The 14,143-nt window shown below is 42.7% G+C and overlaps 1 pseudogene; it reads right to left on the bottom strand.

Moving 5' to 3' along the window:
• The window catches only part of LOC115867765 (exocyst complex component 3 pseudogene), a 50,047-nt pseudogene extending 40,977 nt beyond the window's left edge, over positions 1-9,070 (bottom strand).
• Positions 9,071-14,143: the final 5,073 nt, after the last annotated feature.

Genomic DNA, 14,143 nt, shown 5'->3' with positions numbered 1-14,143 from the left:
CAGGGACACATTGGACACTAACTGATTACCTTCTCTGGGCCTCGGTCTCTAGACCATGGGGGCTATGGTTCAAGAAGCCAGAGAACAGGTTGGGTGAGGGATGCTGGTAATCCTTCCACGTGACCTGCTGATTCCACTAAGAAACGGAAACCCTGAGGCTCTGGAGGCTCAAAGGATACTTTCCTTAAAACTTGAAAAACAATCAATAACTGAAACTGTTGGTAGGGGGAAGATCATCGTATTTTCTCCTGCAGGTCAGGCTGGTTTTGAACTCCATTTCTCCCTCATCTCAAGCTTCTCTCTTAGAATGCATTTCTTGATTTTTTACACCAACACTGGTCGTTAAGCTGCCCAGTTCATTTTAACTTTTCCTGATCGTGCAGCTTGTATGTACTGAAAACGCTGAGGAATCAGACCAAATTTAAGACACGACACAGTTGACAGTTTAGCTAGGAAGACGGGACTAATATTCAGACATCTACTCATTTATTCAACCATTCATCAATTCAACAAATACTTGTTAATCATCCACTATACTTCAGGCAATCTGGGCTAGAAGCCTTTCTTTTTACTCTAAGTTTCTTTCTAGATAGAAAGGTAGGTAGTCAAATGAGTAATAGTAATGCTGGGTAAGATGTGCTATTATATCTGTGATAGATGCTAAAGGGGGCACAAAATATACAAAAAACACAGAACAATAAAATTGTGTCTGTTCATTAGAGCATTACATATAATGCATATAAGGTAGGTTTACTAATTTACAATGGAGTGCCACGCCCTCTCCCATTCCTCATCATGCTTATATCAGAAAACTTTCACTCTCAAACTTTGGGAATTTTATGAGAAAACTGATAATATTAGGCGTAAGCTCCCTCAATGCCCAGCAACCAAAAGCTATCTATAGTTGCACTTATTCTCACCTCCAGTTTTCTGGTCTTGCAGGAGATGTAATTTCTCATGTTAAGGCCTGTGCTCTTCTAGACCTGTGCTCTTGACGGACTCTCCTGCCTTATCTAGACCTTACTGAAGGAGAAAGGGAGATTCCCTTTCTCCTTCCCAAGTTGGCAACTTTGTTGCAATTGGTCCCTTCTGCAAAGCATACAATTATGACCAAGTTTGTGGGTTCCCTTAAAAATAAAGTCCTCCCTTGACTCTGCGTTGGACTAGCATTAGTGCTTAGGTTTGGAAGAGCAAATAGTTTTTTATCTTGCATGTCACCTACAATCTACTGGCAGTGGCTTTCCTTACCTTCCAAGCCTAGAATTCTTTCTTCTTCACTGTTTTCAGTTATTTCCACCTTCTGCTCACTTGTTCTTCGAACACCTGCAGTCTTTGTTTGACTTCATGTTTCCTGACCTTGACCCGACATGTTATATTAATGGCTGTCCAACTCTCTGACTCTCTTCTCTCTTTGCTTCTCTTCTAGATCTCTACTACCTCACTGCCCATCCTTCTCCTGTCCTCTGTGGGCTCTCATTTCTCTGCATGCGTCTTTGCATATTGTGTTCTTCTTTGTATGTTTCTTCCTTGGACTCTTCTCACTTCATACCATCACTGAGTGATCCCTTCTTATCACCTGCTGTCACTTACCACCATGTGCTGACATTCAAAATGCATTCAAGTCAACTCTGCTCCCATGAGCGCCAGCCCCATCTCCCTGCTTCTTAGACTCCTCGACTTGTTCTAAAGTCATCAATTTTCCACCCAAATCTGCAACTCCTTCTGTCCTGGGGAATAGCAGTATCATACAAAACTTGGATGTTATCATCTACTCTTGTCTTTTTCTCACCCTGACACCTCATCGATCAATAAGTCCTGCCAGCTCTATTTCTCGAACCTCTATTAGATCTGTCTTCTCTTCTCTATTCCCATTTCTCTTGCCTTAATTCGGGTCTCATCATCTTTTATTTGGACAAGGGCAATTAGATTACTATCTGATGTCTTTGCCTCTGTTATGATCTCTGATTTTATAGCCTTTTAGTCTACCCAACACAGTGTGGCCCGGGTTACCTTTCTAAAATACAAATCTGATTGAAGAGCAAGGCACACATGGAAACTTCTATGGAGAGCCATGGCCTGCGGCGCTTGTCAAGCTAGAGAGGAGAGGTTCAGCTGAGCCATCTGGGCAGCCGCTGGGAGAGGGGGTACAGAGGGTAATTAAGGATGTTAAATTCCAGGCTTCCCCTTTCTGCCCTCTGCACCTCACCTGGTATTGTGCTACTAGATGCTTAACAACCAACTCTCACCAATTAAACAAACAAACCCCTTATTTGTAGAGTGAGCTGCTTTCCATGGTGCAAATATTACCACTAGGGCCAGTTTCAAGCAACCAACATCACTGGAGTTTGGAAGAAATTCGCAGCTGGCTCTCACAAGACCACAGCTTTTGTTCTCTTTCCTCATACTGAGTATCTCTACAGTGGGATCCAGGTTGGAAAAAAAGAACCAAAACGTTTCCCTGGCCACCTCTGGTATACTGTGGGTAACTTTCTGACAAGCCTTACCTGAGCCAGCCAAGCCCTGGATGAAGACAGCCTTACTAGGGACTGTGCTGGACTTCAGGGAGAGGCAATGGTGGGCAGAAACTAAATGCAAATTCATGAGCTGCCCGGGCTCTGTAAACAGAAGATGAGGTGGAGTGGACGTTGAGAGCATCCCGTGCAGCTGCTGGTGGGGATGCCCACCTTCCCGCACAGAGACAGGGAGGCTCCAGAAAGGTCTGCCCTTTGCTCATGGGCTGACCCACCAGCATGCTGATACCCTGTGGCTGGCCTGCCTGGAGGCCACCCTCCCAGATGCCACTGCCTCTTCTCCCCAAAGCAACACACATATAACCTTTTCGTAACTGTGACAGAATGCATTACTCCTTTCTGCACAACATTGTATGTCATTGTCAACATCAAAAACTTCCCTGCTTTGCTCTCGCAGCACCTGCCTTATTGATCGGGTGCCTTCCGAACAACTCGCTCACACAAAGCAATTAAACCTGTCTGACTTCAAAAGTAACGTAAGACAAGCCACGTCAAGCAGTATAGCTCTCACCTAATATGATTATTTCTCCTCTTCCTGGTGATAATAGAATTATGCAAAAGCGGCCTTGACCCAGTAAGGATTTTCTCTTCAGAATCAAATCTCTGCTTTCCCCTAGCTCACAACACCCCACCAGCCCCCCGTTTCTTCTTGTTTTCTAGTCATTCATTCGGCACTGCTGCCCTCCTTTGTGTACCAGCCTGCAAATCGAAGAGCTCCTTACCTGTGAAGCAGTGCAAACTGATGAAAATGTGGCCAGATGCATCTAGTAGGTAAATGATGAAGAAAAAACATCCATCTCTGTCTATTAATTCGTTCTGCAAAGTTTCTTGATTGTCTCCAGTGTGATTGCAGTCCACTCAGGTGGCTAGCTTTCATTTAAGGAGTGAGACTTTTTACAACTGTCTCAGATTTCCCCCATTTCTCATTGTCCTCCGGTTGTCTGGATCCTGGGCAGAGGGATGTCTTGTCCCTGGGCTCTAGTAAAAAAGAAGCATGGTTGATGTATTATTAAAATACTTCCATGATGGTTGATAAATAGTCATTGCCTTAAGTGGCCCTAGTTTCCCTTGTACATTACAAAGTGACCAGCCTTCTAGCCCCATGCAGAATTCAACAACGATGTAACCACCAACAATGTTGGGCAGGGTTTGCTGATTAAGGGCTCTACTCCTTCTATACAGACAGCATCCAATCTGATTTTTGGTGACTGTAATCTACATGGTTCAGAGTACGCTACTGCTTAGACCCATGATTTCCAATGCCAGTAGCAGTCAACTCAGTACTTATAATTTTATAGAGATGCAAGCCCATTTTAGTGTGGGTTACTTTGTGGATACCTATTAAGGAAAATTTCTAAATCAAATCCCTAACTACAGAAGTTGCAGAAGAATCAGAGTTTCTTCTCCTGCCCCTGATTAAGCTTCTGGTCCCTTCAGCAAAAGTCCAGGGCTTATGGAGTATGTGTTTTCTAGCTTTACTATCAAAGTAAAACTTATTTCAAGGTTATTCTAGGATCCAGGACAACAGAAGTCAGTCAGCTGGCATAATAGTTGCCTGCCTGCTTTGTGTTTTATGAGAATAAGGGTGACTTTCAGGCACCCCACAGCAAGTATTACCATCTCTCAAACATCTGTGCACTCGATTCCCATGTGTCAGATGGGAGCAGATTTTAATCGTTGCTCTGTGCAGCACTGTGCTGCATGGACTCCACATCCCACCACCTAACTCTGAGTCAGCGGAGGTCCTTATGTGTAGGCTCTTTACTGTTAGCAGATCCAAGCATTCAACCCAGGTAAAATCCATGTATACAACGGACTGACCACTCAGAAGAACTGTTAAACTATTAAGGTGATTGGCCTTTTCTGTTCAAAATAATGGAACAGTCCCTGCTGTGGTCGAAGACAGCCAGATACAGGAGGACACAGGAGCTTAGCTCTCTCCTGGTTGTAAAGGCACGAGTTTGGTCTTCCAGCACCAGCCCTACTCAATCACCACGGAGAGACAACAACCCGGCAGGCCCCAGAGGAGATCCATGCAGAGGAAGTACAATTTCATTGGTTCTATAATAGATTACCTTAAGTAAGTCACATTTTAAGAAAAGTTAAAGAAAGGGCATAGAAATATGAGAGTTATATAAGAACTATAGAAGCAAATAAACAATTTTATAGTTTAAACTGTATATGTTCCCCCCCCACAGAGAGCATCCAATCTGACTCGTGAAGCCACTATGTTGCCGTCTCTGCCAGGGAAGCCCTCCATAAGGATGCCAGCATACACGCCAGGAGTGCTTTTTCCTACCTAATTCCTTCAAACTGTCACTCCTCAAATGCGAGAGAGTTTTGGAATTCAAAAATATTTGAACTGACTGGCATCCACCTACATCACCCCTGTGTCATACTTTCATTTGGCCCCTACATAGCATTGCTTTTAGCCAGAGTTGATCAAAGTTACGCATGAAAACATCTCATTTGCTTTCTAGCCAAAATCAACTAGAACTTTTGCTTCTGTCGTTAGGATTGATAGGTGTTCTGGGAGGGCCCTTTCCCTGCAGAACAAATACACCCTGCAGAGGAAATGTGCTTTGAGGCATTGCTGAGCTTCTTTTATTTGGAAGCAACTGATAAGGACTGGCATTACTTATTCTTTAACTGTTTGGTAGAATTCACCAGTGAAGCCATCTTGCCCTGGACTTTTCTTTGTTGGGAGGTTTTTGATTATTGATTAACTCTCCCCACCATCTAAAGATATGATGAAATTCCGATCAGAATTCAAGTGGCATTTTTTTCACAGAAATAGAACAAACAATTCTCAAATTTGTTTGAAACCACAAACAATGTAAATTGCTGCAGCCACTATTTTGTTAGTTACTTGTTACTGGCCTTTTTTTTTTCTTTTCTTTTTTGTCCTCTTTTTTGATTAATCGAGTTTTTTTTTTTTTTTCCATTTTGCTCTTTCATAGTTCATTATGCATTCCTTGTATTATTCTCTTAATCTTTACCCAAGAGATTATAATGTGCATCTTTCACTGAATAAAGTTACTATGAATTAGTATTTTCATCACTGTTTTCTACCAATTTCCAGCAATGTACAAATGTTAGGCATCTTAAATTCCATTTATTTCTCTCCCATGTTTATTTTAAATCCCACAAAATGATATTACTATTGTTAAAAAATCAATATTAATTTGTATTTATCTATATATTTACCTTTTTTTGCTCTTCATTCTTTATTGCATTTCTGTACTTCCTTTTATGAACCTTTTCTTTATGTCTGAAGAATTCCTTTTAGTATTTCTTTTAGTATTAGTTTGAAGGTGATAAATTCTTTCACTCTCTGTTTGTCTGGTAATTTTTGTATTTTGCATTTATTTATAAATGATATTTTCACTGGGTATAGAATGATAGGTCTTTAGTTTTCTTTGTTTAGACCTTTAAATGTGTTATTTCCTTGCTCCATTGTTTCTGTAGAAAAGTCAACCTTCAATCCTTTTGTAACTTTGTTGGATGTATAATGTGTCTTTTTTAAAACTCTGGATGCCTTTAAAATCTTCTAGTTTAGTTTAATTTGAAGGTTTTTTACTATGATGTGTTTAGTTTTTTTCACTTCTCATGCTTGGGGTTCACAGAGACTCCTCTTTAATGTGTGTGTTGATGTCTTCAGTTTAGGATAATTCTTAGTATTTCCTCAGATATTTTTCTCTATCTCATGTGCTCTCTCTCTCCTCCTATTTTTCTGAAACTTTAAGTACATTTTAGACCTTATTACCATGTGCCATGTGTCTCGTAAACACATTTGTGCATTTTTTCCATGATTTACTCTTTTTTCTACTAACTTGTTTTCCAATTCACTAATTTTACCTTCTTCTCTACTCAAACAGCTGTTAAACCCAACTATTACGTTTATAATTTTACTTCTTGTACTTTGAAACTAATTTTTTGATAGATCATCATTCTCTGGTAAATTTCTCCAGTTTTTGTTTTCATGTCTCTGAGTGAAGACCCATAGTGAATGAAGACAGGGCCTCTTCCCTCTCCACACACCTTTTCCACCATGATGATCAACCATGAGGCATTTCCCATCAGAGTCCTGCCTCACAAAGGATGTTTACAACAGAAATGTGAAAGCCTGAGGAACCACAGCCAGCAGGACACTTGTTCTTCAAGAAGTCACAAGCCCCGGCACCTCGCATACAACACGCTCGGCATGACAGGAGACAGGCTCGAGGACCTGAAACTTCGGAGGAGAACCATCGAGAGTCACTTTTGCTTTAATACCTTTCTGAGGTGGGGATGATGAGTGCAGAATAATGTACACAAAGCTGGAAACCGATGGCTACTTGAGAAGCTTCACTACGTTCAGACTCGGAACTATGATTTCCTTGAAGATGGGCACATAGTTTGGGTTTTCCTGCCATGGGACCCTGCTCCAGATTCCTGACGATGGTCTGCTTCATGTCCTGGCTGCCGTCCCCTCGGGTGGCCAGCAGTGTGCCAATGTGGCCATCCTTGATGTCTGGGTATTTGCTGACCAGAGTTGAAACTTCCAGGCACAACTTCTGCAAGGGCGACAGTAGGGTTACTGTGCTCACCTGCATGTTTGCTGAATCCAGAGGCCAGCTTCTGGAATAGGAAGTGGAGCAGCTCAGCCTCCCTGACTGTCTTCTCGGCACCTCCTTGTACTCCTGAGTGCTCCAGGATGAGACGTGATTCTGCGTGATGGCCCACAGGCACCCACCACCACTCACTCTCACCCTCTTTTTGTATGGATTTTTAGTTTCTGCAAAATCACTGAAATATTCTTCCGCAGTGACACAGATGATGTCTACGGCATTTGAGCCTAACAGCCACTTCTTTGTTATCAGCTCATCGAGATGTTGCTCCAGATCCTGGAAGACCTCTTCCTGGTATCTGCTGCAGCCTCCTCGCAACAACGGTGTCTAAAATCCCATCCATGTTTGGTTGGCTCAGAGACACACCCTCTTCCACTTCATTTTAAAAATACTTCCTTTTTAAACTGATTAGGGGTTCCTGAAAGCTCTGACAGCTGTGATGATTGCTGTCATATCCTGAACATAGCAGTGTGGTGCTGCCAGTGTTTCAGATGTTCTGTATACAACTGAGCCTCAACTCTGTGTCTATTTAAGAAAGGATTCATTTGCTGAAGACACAAACTGGTAATTTGTTTTCAAATCTTCACTCATCTGAGCAGTAATTTAAAAAAATTGATGGACCATCTGGAAGACAGTGGTAGGGAGTGTTCCCACTTGGGTCCGCTTTGGGCTCAGTCTATTTCATTCAGTCTTCAGTGTCTGTGTCTAGGGCTTTCTGCAGCCAGACAATGGTGTTTGAAGTGAGAGCTGACATGTACAGATGGAGCAGCTCAGACACCACATTTGAAGAAAGTCAAAGCTCCAGGGCATTGACGTCCACTTCTGGGACCAGCTCCACATTCCCAGTCATCTTTGCGCTTGTGTAGGTGTTTAAGACCCAGGTCAAACAGGCTCATAATCTCACTTGCTTCTAGATATTCCCACAAGATCTGCATCCAGGTTCTCAGGGCTTGGTGGTTGAGGAGTTTCTGAAAATCTCATAATGGGGAGAAAAGCACGCAACCATCAGGTTTTTGGCAACAGTGGGGTCATCTAGGACATGCTTCCATATGATTTCCGGGTGGCAGATGAACCACACCTTGTTGGACTCCCTGGGGTTCTGCCTCTGTGCCCTCAATTCTAGCACTCACGATGCTGTCCAAGATAACAAACATTTCCTCCTTCCAATTCTTGGACCTCTCAAGGGGAACAAAGCTAGTTTGCATTTTTTTTTGGTCAAGTATGCACCAATCAATTTTCTTCCCTTTCCAAGATCCTGACAACAGAGACCAGAAAAATGGGGTCCTGGGGGGTGGTGAGCGGTGACCTCTGCAGCACCATCCCCAGCTGCTTGGCCAGCTCATCTGAGAGCCCCCGTGTGCTCCCAAAGTCACTGTGGATGAGGGTCACGTCCACGTGGCGGTGCTCGGACATCAGCCCTTCCCAGGAGCACACTCCTGTTCCAGGTCCATCAGGTTCCAGTGGGCCTGAAGGAGTGCCCCTTGTTCAGTGAGGTCCAGGGTCCCCACTCCTCACAATACGGGACACCAAGAAGATGTTCTTGAGGGTCTCCACAGCTGCAGCGAGCTGGGTGCGCTGCACGACGGCATCCTTCATCCTTGACGTACTTGATGCTCTTGGTGGATGGTGTGGATGCTCCACCTCAAGTCTTTGCTGACATTGGCCAAGGACCGCAGGATGTCTCTGACATCATCCAGTGCATTTTGGAGCTGGTTCCAGCCCATGTGGCGCCCCATACAGCACCCCGTCCAACCATGACTGGATAGCGACCTGCAGTGTGACCTCCACGGATGCCTTTCTCCAGGCCTCTCTTCTGAGGTTCCCCTCCTCTTTGCCCTGCTGGTCCAGGCACAGAAGCATCCCAGCGACCTTTTGAATCTCTGTTGCAACATCCTCCTGGTCTGTCTCCTTCATGGTTAAAAAGCAGGCGGAATCCGCCATCCTTCCCCGCGTGAGAGCAACGATATCCCTTGGCACTGCCACCCGGCGCCTGACTGGAAGTGTCATCCGATTTCTTGAATGTGTTCATCACAGTTACTTTAAAATCTATGTCTTGTGTATTATATCTAGATCATCTTTGAGTCATCTACATTATCTATTTTTTTTCTCTTGATTTGGTCATTTGAGTCTCTCTAGTATCATTCATGGTAATTATTTACTTATTTCTTGAAGGCAAAATGGAATAGAAGAGGCTGGCGACATTGCTGTATCTCAGGAAGTAGAAGGAAGCAAGGCTTGCTGGTGTGTCTGGAGGCTAATGCAGCTTGCTCGGGAAAAGCATCAAATAAGGCAGAGATGAGACTGAATCCAGCCATTTTGATTGAGTACCGGATACTGTGTATAAAACGTGTAGAAACTCTGAATAATGCTAACTTCCAGCAGATTAGAATCTATTTATTTGTTTACTCATAGGTTCGCTAGAGTAGGTCTTGGTCCCCTTGATACAATCAGGGGATGGGAGGCATTAAAGCTGGTTTCAGGCTTTGTGAGAACTGGTCTACTTCTAGTTTGAAGTAATCCTAAAGGAAGACCTTTCAAGAATCTCAACTGAGAGCAAAGGCTGTTAACCTGGGCCCATCACCCTTGCCGGGCCTCAGATGCCACTTCACCTCCCAAGCACTCTGAGACGGGTCAAAGCTCTGCTCAGCTTTCTAGCTTCTTAGCTGGCCTTTTCTTTCGTCTTCTCAGCCTCTTATGTTGCAAATATTAGTAAGAAATAATACCTTCAACGAAAAAAGCAGCACAGAGTCACGCTCAGTGTTTCCATTCTCTTTTCTCTAAAACTTAGTTCTCTCACTGCCTAGCTGCCTTGGTAACACTCAACCCCAATTTTTTCCCCTCCTACCCCCACGGAACTGCTGAAAGCCCTTAGCCTTGAAATGCAACTGGATCTCTTGTTTGGTGCCACTTACTGACTGGCAAATGCCTTGAGGGAAAAACAGCACAGAATGGTGAACTCACCTCAATGGCTTTCTTTTCTCTTGGGTCTTAGACTTTCAAGTTCTTGCTGACTGTGTTGCTCTATGATTACTTCAAACAGGTATTTAAAAAAAATTTTTAACCAGTTTTAAACTTTTTTGTTGGCATGAGGCTTGGTCTGCTACAGCTACTCTCTCATGACCAGAAACATAAATTAAAAAGCATCATATTTTTATATAAAAATCAAAATTCTCATTTTCTCTTAAAAATAAAATATTCTAGCAAAATCGGGCCACGTTCTTGCATAGAAATAATGGCTAGAGGTAAGTAGCCCCTGTCCTTTAATTTCAGGTATATGCTCTCCAGTTTAATTATCCGGATCACTCAGTGACCCCTGAGAGTAAAAAAAGAAGAAAGTCCGTAATTGAGCTTTGAGTGACACTAATACCTAATCATGTTGTATAAAAGAAGAGCTGAAGGGGACATTGAGAATGCATAGTCAGGAGGGTAAAAGGTTGATTACAAGATTGTTGTATCACGCAACTCGAGGGAAGACAATGTTTCAGAACGGAGTTGGGCGGCGGGGATCATCTGTGCTGAATTCTGCCGAGCCTTCAAGTTGGGCCAGTACTAAATATTCTCTAGTGAGTGACTTAAATGGAATTGGTGATCTTAGAAAGAGTCTTTCTAGCAGAATCATGGGGTTTACAGAGGTTGGGGTGGCTTAAGGAGTGAATCAGAGCTGTGGAAGTAAAGTGGTGATGTACACAACTAGTTAAAAAGTCTGTGTCAGGAAGGCAAGAGAAACGATGGTGTTGGGAAGGATGGGAGCTGAGTAATACATTTCAGAGATGAGTGGTCCTTCTTGGCTGCCTTCTTGGTACATCAGCTGGCTTTCCCCACTTTCTTACAGGATGAAATGCTGCAAAGATATTTTCTTGAAGATGAGAAAGAGGAAAAGCTGGTCAGCACTCCCCTGTCTCAGGAAAGAAAGAAATAAGGCTTGCTGGGCTCTCCGGAGGCTAACTGAGGTTGCTAGAGAAGAGAGAAAACGAAGATGGAGAAAAGCCTGGCTCTAGCCACTCACCAGACCTGAGCAGCCCTGCCTTGTATGAAGTCATCCCCCTTCCCTGCCTTGACAGAGGCAACAATCAGAAGATAGCAGCACGGAGGCTGCCTGGGTTTTCCTTTTCAAATACCTTTGGAGGGCTGGGACCTTTTCCCCCTAGCTTCAGGGATCTGTTCCTTGGCGCCCCAGTAAAATTACAGAAGCAGTCTGCCTGATAATGACTGTAAATGATAGAGACGATCAGGTTTACCTTGTGACGTCCTCAGGGGACTTGCGGTTAGTTTAGTCTGAATTTAGCATCAGCTGCTCCAGTTCCTTTCTTTTCAGCAGGCAGTGGCTGGACTCATCCTGTATTCTCTCAAACCTAATTAGTGTGAGGGCTTTCCCTCCCTCTCTCCTGCCCATCCGCGCAGCCCTCCTTCCTCTCCTGCTTCCTCTCCTGTCTTGCCCGTGCTCCCTAAGCGTGCCAGTCTAGGAACCCAAGCAGATTGCTTTTAGAGGGTGGGCTTTTTTGTTTCTTTGCCTTGGGAGAAACAACCCATGCCTTTGAGCTGTCGGTTATTTATTGTTCCTCCAGGAAAATATACACCAACTTGACTGAACTCCAACCTCCCTTAACTCCTTTATGGTTTGAAGGTAGTCAGGTTAAGGGTTTTATAGCTAACTAGAGATGTTTGGAATGTACTGTAGGTCTTAAACAGAAGTGAACATGCCGAATAGCTAAAGGTTGGAGGGCGTAGTTTTCATTAAAACCAAACCTCCAGATCTTTTAACTTACCAAAAGCCACCATGTGTGTATTTATGTATGTATACATATGTATATAGGTATGTGTCTATGTGGATATGTAATGTATATTACAGATACATGTTACATATACCTATATTGCATATATATACAAAGACACATACACACCCCCTGAAAGCTCTGCTTCTCAAACTTGAACGTATGGAATCACTTACGCATCTTGCTAAAATGCCGATTCTAACTCAACAGGTCTGGGATGGGGACCACATTTTGAACAGCACTTCCTAAAGAGAGTTTCACATACTCCCCTCCAGCTTCTTCATGGTAACCTAGTCAACCCGCTCCTGAGTTCTGTTTATTGTTGCTCCATTGTCTCTCTAGGTTATGTGAAAGATCCATTGGATAGGGGGCATTTTTGCTATCTCTCAAAATAGCAAATGCTTAGCTATTAAGTAAAGCAGACTCTGGATTTGTGTTCCGGTTTCCTGTTCCAGACAACTATGTCGGGAAATGTGAAAGGTGATGTAAAATCTCTTTAGATTTATGTTAGTTTACTAATATTTCTTCAGTTTGTTACATTGAGCAATTAGCTCATTCATTTTTAATTAATTAGTTTTCATCTATTTTCAGGTATGCATATAAGGTTACGAATTCACTTCTTTGTACTGATTTATATGTATACCACGATTTCTGAAATTGTGGTCAAAAACATACAATTTACCATCTTAACCATTTTTCAATGTACTGTACAGTAGTGTTATACATTTAAAAATTCTTTTGTTATAATTTACCTACCATTTCTGAGTGTTTGTAGGAGGAAGAAAATCCAGTTGAATTCAGTTAGTCATACTGTTGAAACCATAAGTGCCAGAGTAATCTTTGAAAATATAAAGGACAACACATTACTGCATTCTTTAAAATTATCAAAGAGCTTCACATTGCACTTAGAGTAAAATGTAATCTGTTTCTCCTGATTAAGAGATTACATCCCTCTGGCTTATGTGCCGTGTTCTAACCACACTGACTTGCTTTCTTTTCTTGGTCATGCCAAGTTCTCTTTCCTGAAATAGTTTATCCACAGGATGCTGCCACCCTTCAGTGGTCCCTGACCACAATTCTGTCACATCAATATGTTTACTTTCTTCACAGTATTTGACACAATCTGTAATTATCGTGTTCATTTATTTATTCATTTATCTTCTCCCTCCTCCATACGGTGCCTACGCTCCATGGGGAAAGCAACTTTGTCTTCATGATTGCTCTATCCTCAGCATCTAGCACCGTGCCTGATACACGGCAAGTCATGAATAAATATAGATGCAAATGAATGAAGATGGATGTAATGTTCAGAATCTTCCAGTTCAACTTTCTTTTAAAAAAAAGTAAAATGAGCTGGGAAAGTAGCTGAGAGAGACTTAAGAACTTGCCCGAGATCACAAATGTTTAATGAAGTATCCGAAACAAGTACTCCGGTCTCCTGACTCCCCTGCCCTGTGTTCTTTCTGGTGATCACTCCACTGGTTATTGAAGGCCTACATCAGGGATCTAGGAAGGTGATGGAGAAACTGTAGAGTGGTCCATGACCTCCTTCTGACCTTTATAATGACTTTTGTGTAATACGTGCATATATTCTTCTTCTCTGGCGAGGTAGACTGTAGCTTCCATACAACTTCAGAAAGGTCAAAGCCTTAAAAAATCTTAAAAACCACTGGGCCACATATTCTTAAATGCCTTGCACATTTTCTCTTGTCTTCATATCAGTTCTTCTATTGATAAGAATTGAACAATCATTATGAGTTAAGTATCCGCCGTATTACCAAAGGATGTAGTGTTATGACTTGCATAAAAATGTTGCCATCTATATGTAAAGGGTTTGGTTCTGGACTCACGGAATCACCTGGCACATGAGGGGTCCTCTGTCAGTTTTATTTTTCAAGACTGGCAACATGAATGCTTACATACTGGCTATAGTTGCATATACCTCAATCTTTCTTTAGCCATATTTTTGGTACCCCTTCACCTAATATACTGTCAAATAAAGGAACTTCTCATTCAAATTTCTCCGCTGCACTGGAAATGAGATCATCTGAGGGCTAAGCTTTGGCTCTGGAGGTTCACATGCTAAACTGAGATTAGCAGTGGGTTTGTGGATTTTGAATGTGCGTAGGGCTAATCCATCCCTTCCTAGGAATATTTTGGTTCAACTAAACATGCTTTTGTATAAAATGGCTCGGGGAACGGGTCAGAGGAATGGTACTGTCCTTGCAGT

The sequence above is a fragment of the Globicephala melas genome, chromosome 21 (genome assembly GCF_963455315.2).
Source record: "Globicephala melas chromosome 21, mGloMel1.2, whole genome shotgun sequence".
Taxonomy (NCBI): domain Eukaryota; kingdom Metazoa; phylum Chordata; class Mammalia; order Artiodactyla; family Delphinidae; genus Globicephala; species Globicephala melas.
This window is presented reverse-complemented; position numbering and strand designations above follow the sequence as displayed.